General features: G+C 40.8%; 1 long non-coding RNA gene across 1 annotated transcript; it reads right to left on the bottom strand.

Moving 5' to 3' along the window:
• Positions 1 to 3523: 3523 nt before the first annotated feature.
• LOC128322310 (uncharacterized) lies at positions 3524 to 6604 on the bottom strand. Its single transcript, XR_008305660.1, has 3 exons — positions 6483 to 6604; positions 5995 to 6024; positions 3524 to 3650 (listed from the first exon to the last, which is right to left on the bottom strand). It is a non-coding gene; the product is annotated as an uncharacterized LOC128322310 (long non-coding RNA).
• Between the last annotated feature and the right edge of the window lie 6291 nt (positions 6605 to 12895).

The following is a 12895-nucleotide window of genomic DNA, read 5'->3' as shown; positions in this document are numbered from 1 at the left end:
TAGTTTTCATGCCCCTTTGTCATTTTGTGCCTTATTATCAGTTTTGTATGTATTACACTGCATCTTGCTCAGTTGTAGCTGACATTTCACATTGTGCACAGTTTTTATTCTCTATCTGCCTTGTCCTTGTGCTTTTAAATAAAGCACCACATTTCAGGCCTTACACCTAGTTTTTCTTCTCTAAGAGTATGTTTCTAGCTATCATAGAGCATGTTTATTATGGTGCATCATGTTGGAATGTCAGCAAAATCCTGGCAGCAGTATCTCTTGAGACTGCCAAATATGCAATAAATACAACTATTTCAACAGGATTTGTTGATGGGTTCATTCCAGTTGTTGGTTAAATGACCAAATCCCTTTATTTAACCAGTAAGAGTTTAAGGGCGTAATAATTATCCCATCATACTTACCTACCTACACAAAAGTGGTGAAAACTATAAGATTAACAAATGTGTAACTTTGATGTTTCATCTGATCAGGTTTCTCTTAATTTATTTATTTTTGATACCTAAATTGAAAAAATTCTCATATCAACAATGAGTGTATCCCAAGTAGAGGTCCTTTTAAAGCATATCTTAGTTCTGTCAAACATAAACACCAAGAAACAACACACTGATCCATCCTCATAATCCATTGTAGGGCAATATTTGTAGGGTTAGCTAGAGTAGTGCAATCCAGAGGTGAAATGAGGATGTGAAGGGTTCTGTACCACAGAGCACCTTTCTTTTCCTTCCCATGTACTGACTGTACTCCTGGTTTTGTGCTAGCCATGCTCTAAGGCTTCTTTTTGCATGATTAAGAGCAATAATAATGGAACATCACTGAGATGACATGCTTTTGTAAATACAGTTTAATTTATTTATTGAGATACAATTGGGATACTAAAGCTTAATAACTGGAATTAGGCAGTGGTAATCAACATCCATTGGCACTTGGGGCTCACTATTTCTTGCCTTTGTGAGGTTTTTTTTACTGTATTGGTTCTGAATGGATCTGCATTAGCCCCCAGATGGCGTTGCAAACTCTGTGGTCTTCTGTTTTGGCTTGACAATATTTAGATCTTTGTTTTTTGCACTATAAATAACCTATAGCAAACATACCTCCAACAAGCAGCAGGTTCCACCCCACTCTGTGGCCTATTGGTGATAATGTCATTGCTGTAATTTTTAATTGCATTGAGCATAATCTTTATGCAAAATGTCATCACATCTTTATTTCATGGCTATATGGGTGCCAACAATTGAAAGAGAATAAGTGTGCAGCACATACTGCTGCTGCTAGTACTACTACTAATATACCGCCTTTCAACAACAACAAAAATTACAATGCCATCCCAATGCAAGATCAGTTTTATAAATAGAAAAAGTCAAGTATCCATCATTATTAATATTTCTATAACACTTTTCAACAACCAGATGCATTCAGCATAGGTTTATAGAGAAAAATGACTAAGAAAAAGGTTCCAAGGGCTCACAATGAAATAAACGTAAGGGCTCACAATAAAAGAGACACAAGGGGGGCACCAGCAGCAACAGCCACTGCAGGAGTGTTGAATAGGGACAGTTACTCTACCTCTGCTAAATATAAAAGCTGCCACTTTAAAAGGTGCCCCTCTGACCAGTTAGCATAGCAGGCGTTAAGAACAAATGGTACATTTACCAAACTCCAGCCAGAAATGTCCAAATCGCTAATAATGCGTACCTGCAATTCAAATGTTATGGTTAAACCATTTGCAAAAATGTTTTTAAAACTCCTTTAGTTACTAAAGTCGTGTTGGGTTTATTCTTGTTTTAAGGAATCAAATATGTTGGATCTGGTTGTGACACTGCCATATGACATTCTGATTTCCACCCAAAAGTTATCAACAGAATGACTTCTAAAACCCATACAAAAACAAAGGAAGTCAAACATAGACCTATATAGAAACTAAGAGTTGTGCTCACGGACCACTGCTGCTTATGGCTGAGAACATTTTTTGGGGGAGTCATAAGGAGCTGCAGAGGAAAGGGGGAATTACAGAAAATTGCCCCTCCTCTATGCGCACATGCAGAAGCATTTCCTGCATGCAACTCTTAGTTGGGATTCAGGCTAATTACATTAAACGTTACCAAATCTTATGAATACCAGTGCTACTACAGTCTTCCTCATTGTAGGGTATAAAAGTGATTGCCTTAAAACTAACAGATATGTGGATATGTGAACAATGATACCTTACAACATTTATTGATGCTCCCTAATTAGCTTTTTACTTTGTAGAGTGATATATTTCCAGTTAAATTTCACTTCATTTTAAACTCAATCTTAAAACCAGTCTAGATGTAGATTTTTTTAAAAGAGAGGCACATTAGTGAATTATTAAATAAATACAGAGAGAATGTAGTATCCATATTAATCTTGTGCTAGTCAAAACATGTAGCACACAGCCATTGTGGCAAGAAATTCACATCTGAGACTGACTATTGCACTAGCACAACATTGCGTAGGCCTGCATGTATGCAAATAGAGACCTCCTTGCAGAACATGCATTCAGGTGCAGAGGCAGATCCAGGAGGAAGTTACAGGGGGTGCAATAGAAATTCTCCTTCCCCATATATAAAAATATTGAGGCTTGGATTTCCTCTCTCTTGCAAATGCACTACCTTCTCTCTGTCTTGTTTCTGGAGTAGGCACATACAAAGCTTCTTTAATTGTTAATCTAATGGTTTCTCCTTTCTCCAGTTTGCAGAGCAACTGTGAAGATCCTTTCCCTTCAGCATACATCAGTTTTCCATCTGCCAAATATATAGTGATTTTACAACTTGCATCTAGGTTTATAAATCTCTCCCTTTCTCTAATGAGGTTGTTTGTAGCACCTGAGTAAATGCAAATACCACAGCTGAATTTCTCAGACTTAGCTTCTAAAACTTTCTCTGTTCTTGCAAGGTATATCCTTTGCTTATTAGCTACAGTCCCCGATTGCTTGTAAATTCTGTACTCTGTATTCTCAGATGACTCACTCTCTTTGAAACTATGTTCTGCTTGCCTTTTGTCTGCAAACTCTTTATTCTTGGAACACTTATTCTGCATGTGTTTGGGGCTTCCACAAATAAAGCATTTCTTATTCCTTTGCAAGGTTTTAAATGCATTCTCTTCACTTTCCTTGGGTTGCCTATCATCCCTTCTGTGCAAATCAAAGTCCTCTAGAGTCTAGACGGTAAATTGCAAATTATAAGTCTACATCCTCCTTGACTTCCAAGGCACTAATCACACTATCAGAGTAATGTGGCAAACTATTCAACAGCAATCTTATTAAAACTGCATCTGGCATGATTAGTTTTGAGCTTGCAGTTGCTGAAATATTTCTAACATTTCATTTATGTGCTTGGACAGACTTTCTCCTTCTCCAAGTCTTTTATTGCTCAGTTTTCTTGCTAGATGCATTTCAGAAACCACAGACTTATTTTTATATAATCCCTTCAGTGTTTCCCACATATTCTTTGCATTTTCTTTGTCCCTAGATGCACTAAGATTGGGTCACTCACCTCCAAGCAAATCATTCCTGATGCCTTTTCATCTGCTCTGTCCCATTCTTTCTGCTCCTTTCCTGCATCTGCAGGATGCTGGGTGCGCAGAACACTGCCAAGTCCATGACTCTTGAGGAGCATCTTCATCTTGAATAACCAGAGTTCATACTCAGGACCTTGCAATTTTTCATTCATCTGGAATCCTTGTGCTCAGGGGTGTATCTATAGGGGGGCAGGGGGGGCAAGTGCCCCGGGCGCCACTTGAAGGGGGGGGCGCAATTTCTTAAAATTAAATAATTTTTAAAATGGCCACCAAAAACAAAATGGCCACTGGGCATGCTCAAATGGCCTCTGTGAGGCCCTAGGGCATGCCACGCCTCGCAGAGGCCATTTAAGCATGCACAGTGGCCATTTTGTTTTCAGCGGCCATTTTTAAATATATATATATTTTAAAAAATGACCACCACACATGCTCAAATGGTGCCTGTGACGCCCTAGAAGCCAGTGGGAGGAGGGGAAAACTTTGCAGACCCCCCACAGCCTTTAAGATGTCCCCTGAAGGGGCTACAGGTATTTTTTTAAAAAAAAATTAATATAATATGCCACTGTACACATATTCAGATTGGCACTATGTACAGAGAATAAGGGCTTGTGAATACTGAGCTGAAGTTTATGAGCTAAGATTGTATCCATTTGCTCTTACTTTGCTTCTTGTGATAAGTGAGTTAAATGTGATGTCTTAATAATATGGCTATTAATGGTCAGTTTGTCTTTGAATCAATGTGAAATCTTTAGTATTAAGGCCCACTGGGAGTTTCTTGCTCTCTTTCTCTCATTTTAACTGTCTTTCTGAAATACTAGAATATATTCCAAGCAGTGACACAGTTTACTCTGCATATCGTTTAATTATTTTCAGAGTATCTGGGAAAAGTCAAATTCTCCATTTATTTTTAAAACTTATGTAATCGTGATGCTACAATGCATAGCAGAGAATTAGACAGGCACTTCTTTTAGTTTTTCCAAGTACAACTCCACATAATATTTTGGGATTTCATGAGCCCCAGCATACTGAAATTTGTCATTTTCCAGCATTTTAACCTGAGCTATCCAAACAAATTAATGATAGCCCCACAATTTGGATAGTTTTAAAAAATAAATCTGAAGTGGTAGATAGGAGCTTGACCACATGTATGATATTGGTAATTTTTGTAATTTTTTAAATATTTAAAATAAAAGTTTTCTGAAACATGTGTGTCAGTCAGATGTATGTTGGGGGGGCGGCAGGGGGGGCGCGGCGGGGGGGGGGCGCAATTTCAGTGCTTGCCCTGGGCACCGTTTTCCCTAGTTACGCCACTGCTTGTGCTGTCTCACTTTCAAAGCTTTTCTCTTTGCTTTGCTTTCTATTTAACTCTCTAGGCTTTTCTCTTTTATTTACTGGATCCTGGGCCCAGAACCCTTTGTAGGGGAAGAATGGCAGTTCAGTCCCCAAATAGCAGAGTAAAACGAATTTGGTGAGAAGGCAGCAAAAGCAAGGGGTCTTGGGACAGTTATTTAATATTGAAGAACTACAATTATTTATTTAAAGAAAAGTTTACCTCCCCCCCCCCCAAAAAAAGCCTGCAGCTTATTTCAGCTGTAGCTCATGGCTGAAGAGACCAACCAAAATAAACAGCCATCTCTGGAGAGACAAAATGGAGACTAACACTGAAAGAATAGACCGGAGAGGAGTCCAGCGCTTTTATCCATGACCCTCTCCCCCCCTGTGGTCACTATGAGACAATGCAGCTGAAAGATTATGCTGCTAGGGTCCTAGCTCCAACAAAGGGGTGAGGGAGAAATGGAATGAAAAAAGTGGGCAAAGAGAAACACAGAAAGTGGTGAGAGGTGGGTGTGAGGTGACAGAAGGTGGTGTAAGACTATGTACAGCACTCCAGAAGTTCATCGGAATCCAATCTGGCCCACCACCAGATTCGAGTTTGACACCCTGGGAAAGGCCACAGGAACAAGGCTAAATGAGTTATGGCATGATAACAAGCCCACTTTGAGTTGTATAAGAGTGTTTGGCTCTAAAGCATACACCTACAGTATATACCAAAAGGATCAAACTCAACTGTAGATCTGAGGAAGGAATACTTGTTGGCTATTCCACAGAATGATATAGGATTTAAGATTTTAGATCTTGCCACAGAAACCATTAAAATATGCAATGTAGCATACTTCAGTGAAAATGAAAAACCAATCACTAGTGAACTGCCAAACTTAGAGCCCAGGTTTCAGTTGAAGAAAGAATCAAGGCAATATGATCAAAAGAAAGGATCCACTGTAAGTTTTACACCTGGCAGTGATTCAGCAGAAGAGGATGCTGATGATGAACAAAGGGTGCGGAGTTCAACAGGACAAAATAAAGGAGTTCTGCCTAAGAAACATTCCTACATTGCAAAGGGAGAAAGGTTTCAAGAACCAAACACAAGAAAAGAAATTGATAACTTACCTGCAACTGAAGCACAAAACTGGAAAGAAGCTGCAAAAGAAGAAATGGAATCATTGCACAAAAACAATACATGGGCACTCACAGAGCTACCTGAGGGAAGAAAGACTGTGGGGTGGAAGTGGATTTTTTAAAATTAGCAATAGCAATAGCACTATAGCACTTACATTTATATACCGCTCTATAGCCGGAGCTCTCTAAGCGGTTTACAATGATTTAGCATATTGCCCCCAACATTCTGGGTACTCATTTTACCAACCTCGGAAGGATGGAAGGCTGAGTCAACCTTGAGCCCCTGGTCAGGATCGAACTTGTAACCTTCTGGTTACAGGGCGGCAGTTTTACCACTGCGCCACCAGGGGCTTAATTAAGCAAAATGCAAAAGGAGACATTACAAGGACAGCATTACACAGCAAGACTGGTGGCAAAGGGATTCTTGCAAATATATGGGGGAAATCATGAGTGACATTTATTCCCATTGTAAAACACACCTCAGTAAGGACACTCCTAAGCACTGCAGCAGCAAAGAAAATGCAGGTAGATCACATAGATGTGGAAACTACATTTCTTCTTGGAGACCTCAAAGCAGATATTTATATGGAGCAGCCTCCGGGATTTGTAGAACCTAGTAAAGAAAAAACTTGTATGTAAGCTGTAGAAAAGTATCTATGGACTAAAGCAGGCTGCAAGAGCCTGGAATGTGAAATCAAACCAGTTGCTAGTCTATGAGGGATCTACCCAAGGAAAGGCTGACCTTTGCCTGTACTCAAGGCTCAAAGTCAACAGATGGGCCTATATACTTACTTGCATCGATGGTCTGATAATTTGTTATGAAAATAGAGAGGACAGCCTTGAAATAATAAAGCATCTGAATAGTGAGATAGAAGTAAAAGAACTTGGGCCTATTTCACACTATCTTGGGATATACATAGAGAGAGAAGAGGATGGAAGCTATTTGTGTAACCAAAACCAGAAAATAAATGATTTACTAGAGTATTTGGGACTTACAGAGACCAAAGAAATGAGTACACCTATGGAGACAGGTTACCTAAAACAAAAGGAGGAGAGTGAACTTCTGCCAGAAAACAGTGAGTACAGGACAGCAATTGGAAAACTTTTATATGTAGCTATGATAACAAAACTGGATATAGCTGCATTTGTAGGAATCTTGAGTAGGCAAGTCAGCACACCCAGCAAAGATGACTGGACTGTGGTAAAGAAACTAGGCAGGTACCTAAAAGGGACAATCTATCTAAACTAAAAGTTACCTGCTAGTAGTGGATCCAAATTAGTAGGTTATATGGATGCAGACTGAGATGAGGATCAAAGAGACTGGAAGTCAACCAGTGGTTATGTATACTTTTCTGGTGGTGGAGCAGTCAGTTGGCATAGCTGCAAGCAATCAATAGTTGCTCTCTCATCTACTGGGGCAGAATATGTATCTGTCACTCAAGCATGTCAAGAGGTGGCATGGCTGCACAAACTAACGTTGGATTTCAAAATAGATGAACCAAAACCCACTGAGATCTGAATAGTGAGCATTCAAGGATAATCAAAGCTGAATCTAGATCTCACAAATGGAGAAAATTAAATTTAGAAAAAACACATTGAAACAAAATACCATTATGTGCGGAATGCACAAGAAAAACGACTTGTAAAATTTATGTATTATCCAAGTGAACAAATGGTAGCAGCCGCATTTCCCCTGCAGGCATGCTGTTATTTTTAAGCCCCTTGAGGTGGCAGCGTTCCTCCGTGCCGCCTCGTTCCCCCCATCGGCCGGAAGTAGCGAGAGTGCATGCGCCTGTTGCGTGCGCGCGCACACACATACACACACAACGGGCACATGCGTGCTCGCTACTTCTGGCCACTTCCAGCCGATGGGAGGAACGGGGCGGCAGGGAGGAACGCTGCCGCCCCGAGGGGCTTAAAAATAACAGAGCGCCGGTGGGGGAAATGCGGTGGGAGGGGTGAGTACACCCTCCCCCACCCTTAAAGTACTACCCCCGCCGGCGCCGAAGATCTTCGTGCACATCCCTAGCTGTTTGTTGAGCATGCAGGACAAGGCCTTCTCGGTGATTGCTCCCAGGCTCTGGAACTTGATCTTTGATAAGATCTGCATGACTCTCTCACTTGAGACTGAAAACTGCCCTTTTAAATCAGGTATTTGGTAATGAGCACTTCACCTCTGATTTCCTTTTAATTAGTTTTGGCTGTGTTTCTTGATTTGAGGGACATATTTTGGTGTATGAACATTTTATGATTGTTTTATTAGTCTGTTTACTGTCCTGGGGTCCCAGAATGAAGGGCAGTATATAAATGTAAGAAACACATTAAGTAAAACTACTGCTTTATGAGGTCAACAGTGGGCCACTTCACACATCACATTGTTTACAGGTGAAACTCGGAAAATTAGAATATCTTGCAAAAGTCCATTAATTTCAGTAATGCAAATCAAAAGGTGAAACTGATATATGAGACAGACGCATTACATGCAAAGCGAGATAAGTCAAGCCTTAATTTGTTATAATTGTGATGATCATGGCGTACAGCTCATGAAAACCCCAAATCCACAATCCCAGAAAATTAGAATATTACATGGAACCAAGAAGACAAGGATTGTAGAATAGAACAATATCGGACCTCTGAAAAGCATAAGCATGCATATGTATTCAGTACTTGGTTTGGGCCCCTTTTGCAGCAATTACTGCCTCAATTGCGGCGTGGCATGGATGCTATCAGCCTGTGGCACCGATGAGGTGTTATGGAAGACCAGGATGCTTCATTAGCGGCCTTCAGCAATTCTGCATTGTTTGGTCTCATGTCTCTCATCCTTCTCTTGGCAATGCCCCATAGATTCTCTATGGGGTCAGGTCAGGCGAGTTTGCTGGCCAATCAAGCACAGTACACTGTATACTTTTCAGAGGTCCGATATTGTTCTATTCTACAATCCTTGTCTTCTTGGTTCCATGTAATATTCTAATTTTCTGGGATTGTGGATTTGGGGTTTTCATGAGCTGTACGCCATGATCATCACAATTATAACAAATTAAGGCTTGACTTATCTCGCTTTGCATGTAATGCGTCTGTCTCATATATCAGTTTCACCTTTTAATTTGCATTACTGAAATTACTGGACTTTTGCACGATATTCTAATTTTCTGAGTTTCACCTGTATGTGTGCATTTAAAATGTACTTAAAAAGCACAAATCAATTTATTGTACAGGTATGCTCAGGGAGGATTGGCTGCAGTTCCTTCTGTAATATACACTTGGAGGCAAACTCAGCTTTGCCTCTGTATATGTGAAATGATCCTTTCCATAGACTTTCCCTTTTTTCAGGCAAGATTTGCAGATCTCGCTAAGTGGCGCTATTGTTCCAAGTACCAATCAAGTCTTGGAACAAATAGCTATTTCTTTAGGTAGCTAGCACAAACAGTGTGCTGGAGGTTCTGCAGACTAAAGGCAGCTGTAAATGCTACAACCCTTGAGATTAGATCAGAGAAAACCAGTACTGCGAAGATTGCTCTACTGCAATAGTAGTCATGGACAGTTGCCAGTTCTCTGTGAGGTATATATATATTTTTTCTCACTGCAGGGAGAGAAGAAATGTGTGCACATATTACCCAGATGTTAAAGAACCAACAACAGAGTTTTATGGAATGGTAGAGTTCTGAAATGGAAGCATTCATCTTATTTTTAAGGGGTTTTATGATGCTTCAGATAATTGCAATCCAGAAGAGTCTAAGATATGGAAAACTTATATTATACTGTAGTTAAAATGCTGTTTTTTCCTCTGATCAAGGGCAGATTTATTAATATTTCCAGGGGCTTGATCCAGCTGATAATGCCTCAGCCAATGCACAAAGGAGTCAACAAAGCTCGATTTCCTCCATCCCTCTACCAACATGAGAACATAAGCAGGCATACAGGCACAATTAGGGGTCATTTCAGAGAACGAGAGGCCTCTGCACACATTCACTTCCCATATTTAACTTTTGCTCTGGTTAGTTATTCCAAGTATTTATAACCCACCATTTTTTTACAAGTGCACCACAAGGCAGCATACAACAGAACTTAAATATACATTTAAAACATAGATCGGTAAAACAGAAGACAGTAAGTAAAAGCAGGTAAGCAGAATTAGCATAGATCACAGCAAACGAACAGCAGAAAAACAATCCTAGTTCAGCAGACCAATGTCCATCAAATGCCCCATGAAATAAAATAGTTTAACTTGCAGCTAGAAGGCTAGCAGTGAGAAAGCAGCATGTTCTCTTCTGAAAGCTCCAGAGCTTTGGCCCTGCCATGAAAATGGCCTTGTCACACATAGCTTCCTACACTGTTCAAACAGGGAAGAGACCTGCCAGAGGTCTCCTTGTGGGGCATGGTGCAAAGATGATGGTTGGAGGTATGCATACACATCTCCTTGCTAGCAGTGTGCTCTCTCAATGCTGGCTTAAGTGTTAGCACTGCCTGAGGTGTGCCATGCCTGCTAATGCAGGCAGCAGCATCAAGGAGCTGGGCCAGCTCCACTCCACCTCCCTTTCTTTCTTTTCCCACTGCTCATTGGTATCTGAGTACATCCCCACATGCTCATACGTTAGTGAGTGGTGAGAGAAGGGAAGAGAGGGAGGTGGTACACAAGGCACTGCCTCCCCATTTTCTCTTCTCCCACTGCTCCACCAGTGGGAGGACAGTGGGTGGCACTGGGAATGGCAGGCAGATGAGGCAATGCCATTGCCAGTGAAGTAGTCGTCTCACCTTGCCTCCTTAGCAACCCACCCCTGGGCTCTCATGCACTTGCACTGGCCAAGGGAAAGGGTAAAACAGGTTTTCTGCTTCACATGCAGGCACTGGACCAATGCTTGACTAGAATGAGGCCCTAAAGATCTTTAATGTAATTGTGAATATCACTGATCTAATAACATTTTATGAATATATGTATATACACCATACATTTATTTTATGATTCCCTTGCTACAGGGAGAAAAGGCTAACTATGCTTTGCATTTGTTCCCTGGAAAAAAATATTGCTTTGCTCAGATGGTATTTTAATGGGAGGCAAATGCTCATTTGCTTGATGACATCAAAAAGATCTTTCCTGTACCATTCAACTTAGGAAACTAAATTTCATAAAGTCATTATAGAGCCCCTGAACAATGTTTCTACTGTCTGGCTGTTTTTATTGCTTTTCTGGCCCTTGGTTTTTGGGTGTGGTTACCCAATTACTGGCACACTGGAATGGCCGTCTGCACACAGGTCACTCTTTTGGATGCAGCCCTGCACATTTGAAAAGGCAGTATGCGGGGGTGGGAGGCATGAATACATGCTACTGTTTCTAGCTATACGAAGCACCTGCTTGGTTGCGGGGATTGTTGTGGGTGCACAGGCCTCTAGAGAAAGATGCAATGATTAAATAATCTGATACTATTTCAAAATAAATGTAATAATACCAAAGACAAAACAGTATCAAGAGCCAAAATAATAGGTATCTAGAAAGGGTAGTTTTCAGCTAAAAATACATTACTTATTTGGTTAAGAATTTCTTTGAGCTTTTGGACAGGACACTAAATGGAAGGAATCAAGATGCAGGATAGTTTATGAGGGCAAGGCAGGACCAGATTATGACATGCTGAGGCCCTAAGCCACGTCAAGCATAAAAAGCCCTGTGGCATTACAAAACAGGTCTGAAGGCCCACCCTGGCATGTTTCTCCCCCCTCCCCCCAGCCCAACCACACTGCTCACAGTACAGCAGCATCCGTCTGAAGAGGCTAACGCAGCCTATAACTGTGATGGCAGGTATTGGTCTAAACCGGACCCTGGTCTAATAAAATTTCAATATAATTTACAGCTATTTCTGCAGTTTTATAAACTCAATATAATTGTGTAGCTATATAGGTATATTTTTGTCTCGGAATGATAATGTTTAAGAGTCTTCCCCCCGCCCTTTATTTTTCAACCAATGAAGAAAACCTTGAAATTTTGTCCCCTTTTTGTTTTGGTCTTCAGAGGCCCCTCATAATGTCAGGCCATAAGATGTAGCTTACTTAGCTTGTGCATAAATCCAGCACGGGGCCAAGAGCACAATCATGCTCTTTGTAGAGGAGAACAAAGGCACATAGGCTCCAACCATAGATGAGAAGGAAACTGGACTACTTCTACTCACCTTAGTATTGGCAGCCACACCATGAGAGGCACCCTTCCACAAACAAGGTGAGTTAGGCTGTGCGTGAGAACGCCTCATTATCTAGACTACCCCTTATGACCAATAGCAGCGCTGGGGCTGAGGGAGAGCAGCTGACCTCAGGCTTCATCTAGGTGCCCTGCTTTGGAAACTGAGCACTCCTCATGTTGTACAATGTGGAACACAAACCAGACTTTTTTTCAAAGGCGTGGGAGGTGTACAGCAGCATAGTTATCTTAACTGCAGCAATGCTCTCCACCCACTCACACATCCATTGCAATTGACTGGAGAGTGTGCATTTGAATCAGGTTAAAATACAGCAGAGATAACCTTTAAACTATCATCTGAAATAGGCACATAGAGTAAGGAACAGAATTATATGCAGATCATGGGGAGAGTCCTACAGCCTTATAAAAGCTAATTATTTGGAATCATTTTTAAAAGTAGAAGTTAAACCTGGTTCAACCATGACAAATTACTAAATTATTTTCAGATCTTCAGCCCTTGATAGATTCAGTTTTAACATTACTGCAGTTCTACATTATTGCAGTTAATCAGTTCTAAGATTTCTGCACAGGGGTGTATCTATGATAGGGCAGGCAGGGCATGTGCCCCGGGCGCCATTTGAAGAGGGGCACCATTTTTAATTTTTTTAAAAAAAAATCAAATGGCTGCCAAAAACAAAATGACCACTGCGCATGCTCAAATGGCCTCTG

Source organism: Hemicordylus capensis, chromosome 4, assembly GCF_027244095.1.
Source record: "Hemicordylus capensis ecotype Gifberg chromosome 4, rHemCap1.1.pri, whole genome shotgun sequence".
NCBI lineage: Eukaryota > Metazoa > Chordata > Lepidosauria > Squamata > Cordylidae > Hemicordylus > Hemicordylus capensis.
Note: the sequence above shows the minus strand (reverse complement) of the source record. Positions and strands in the feature narration are given on the sequence as shown.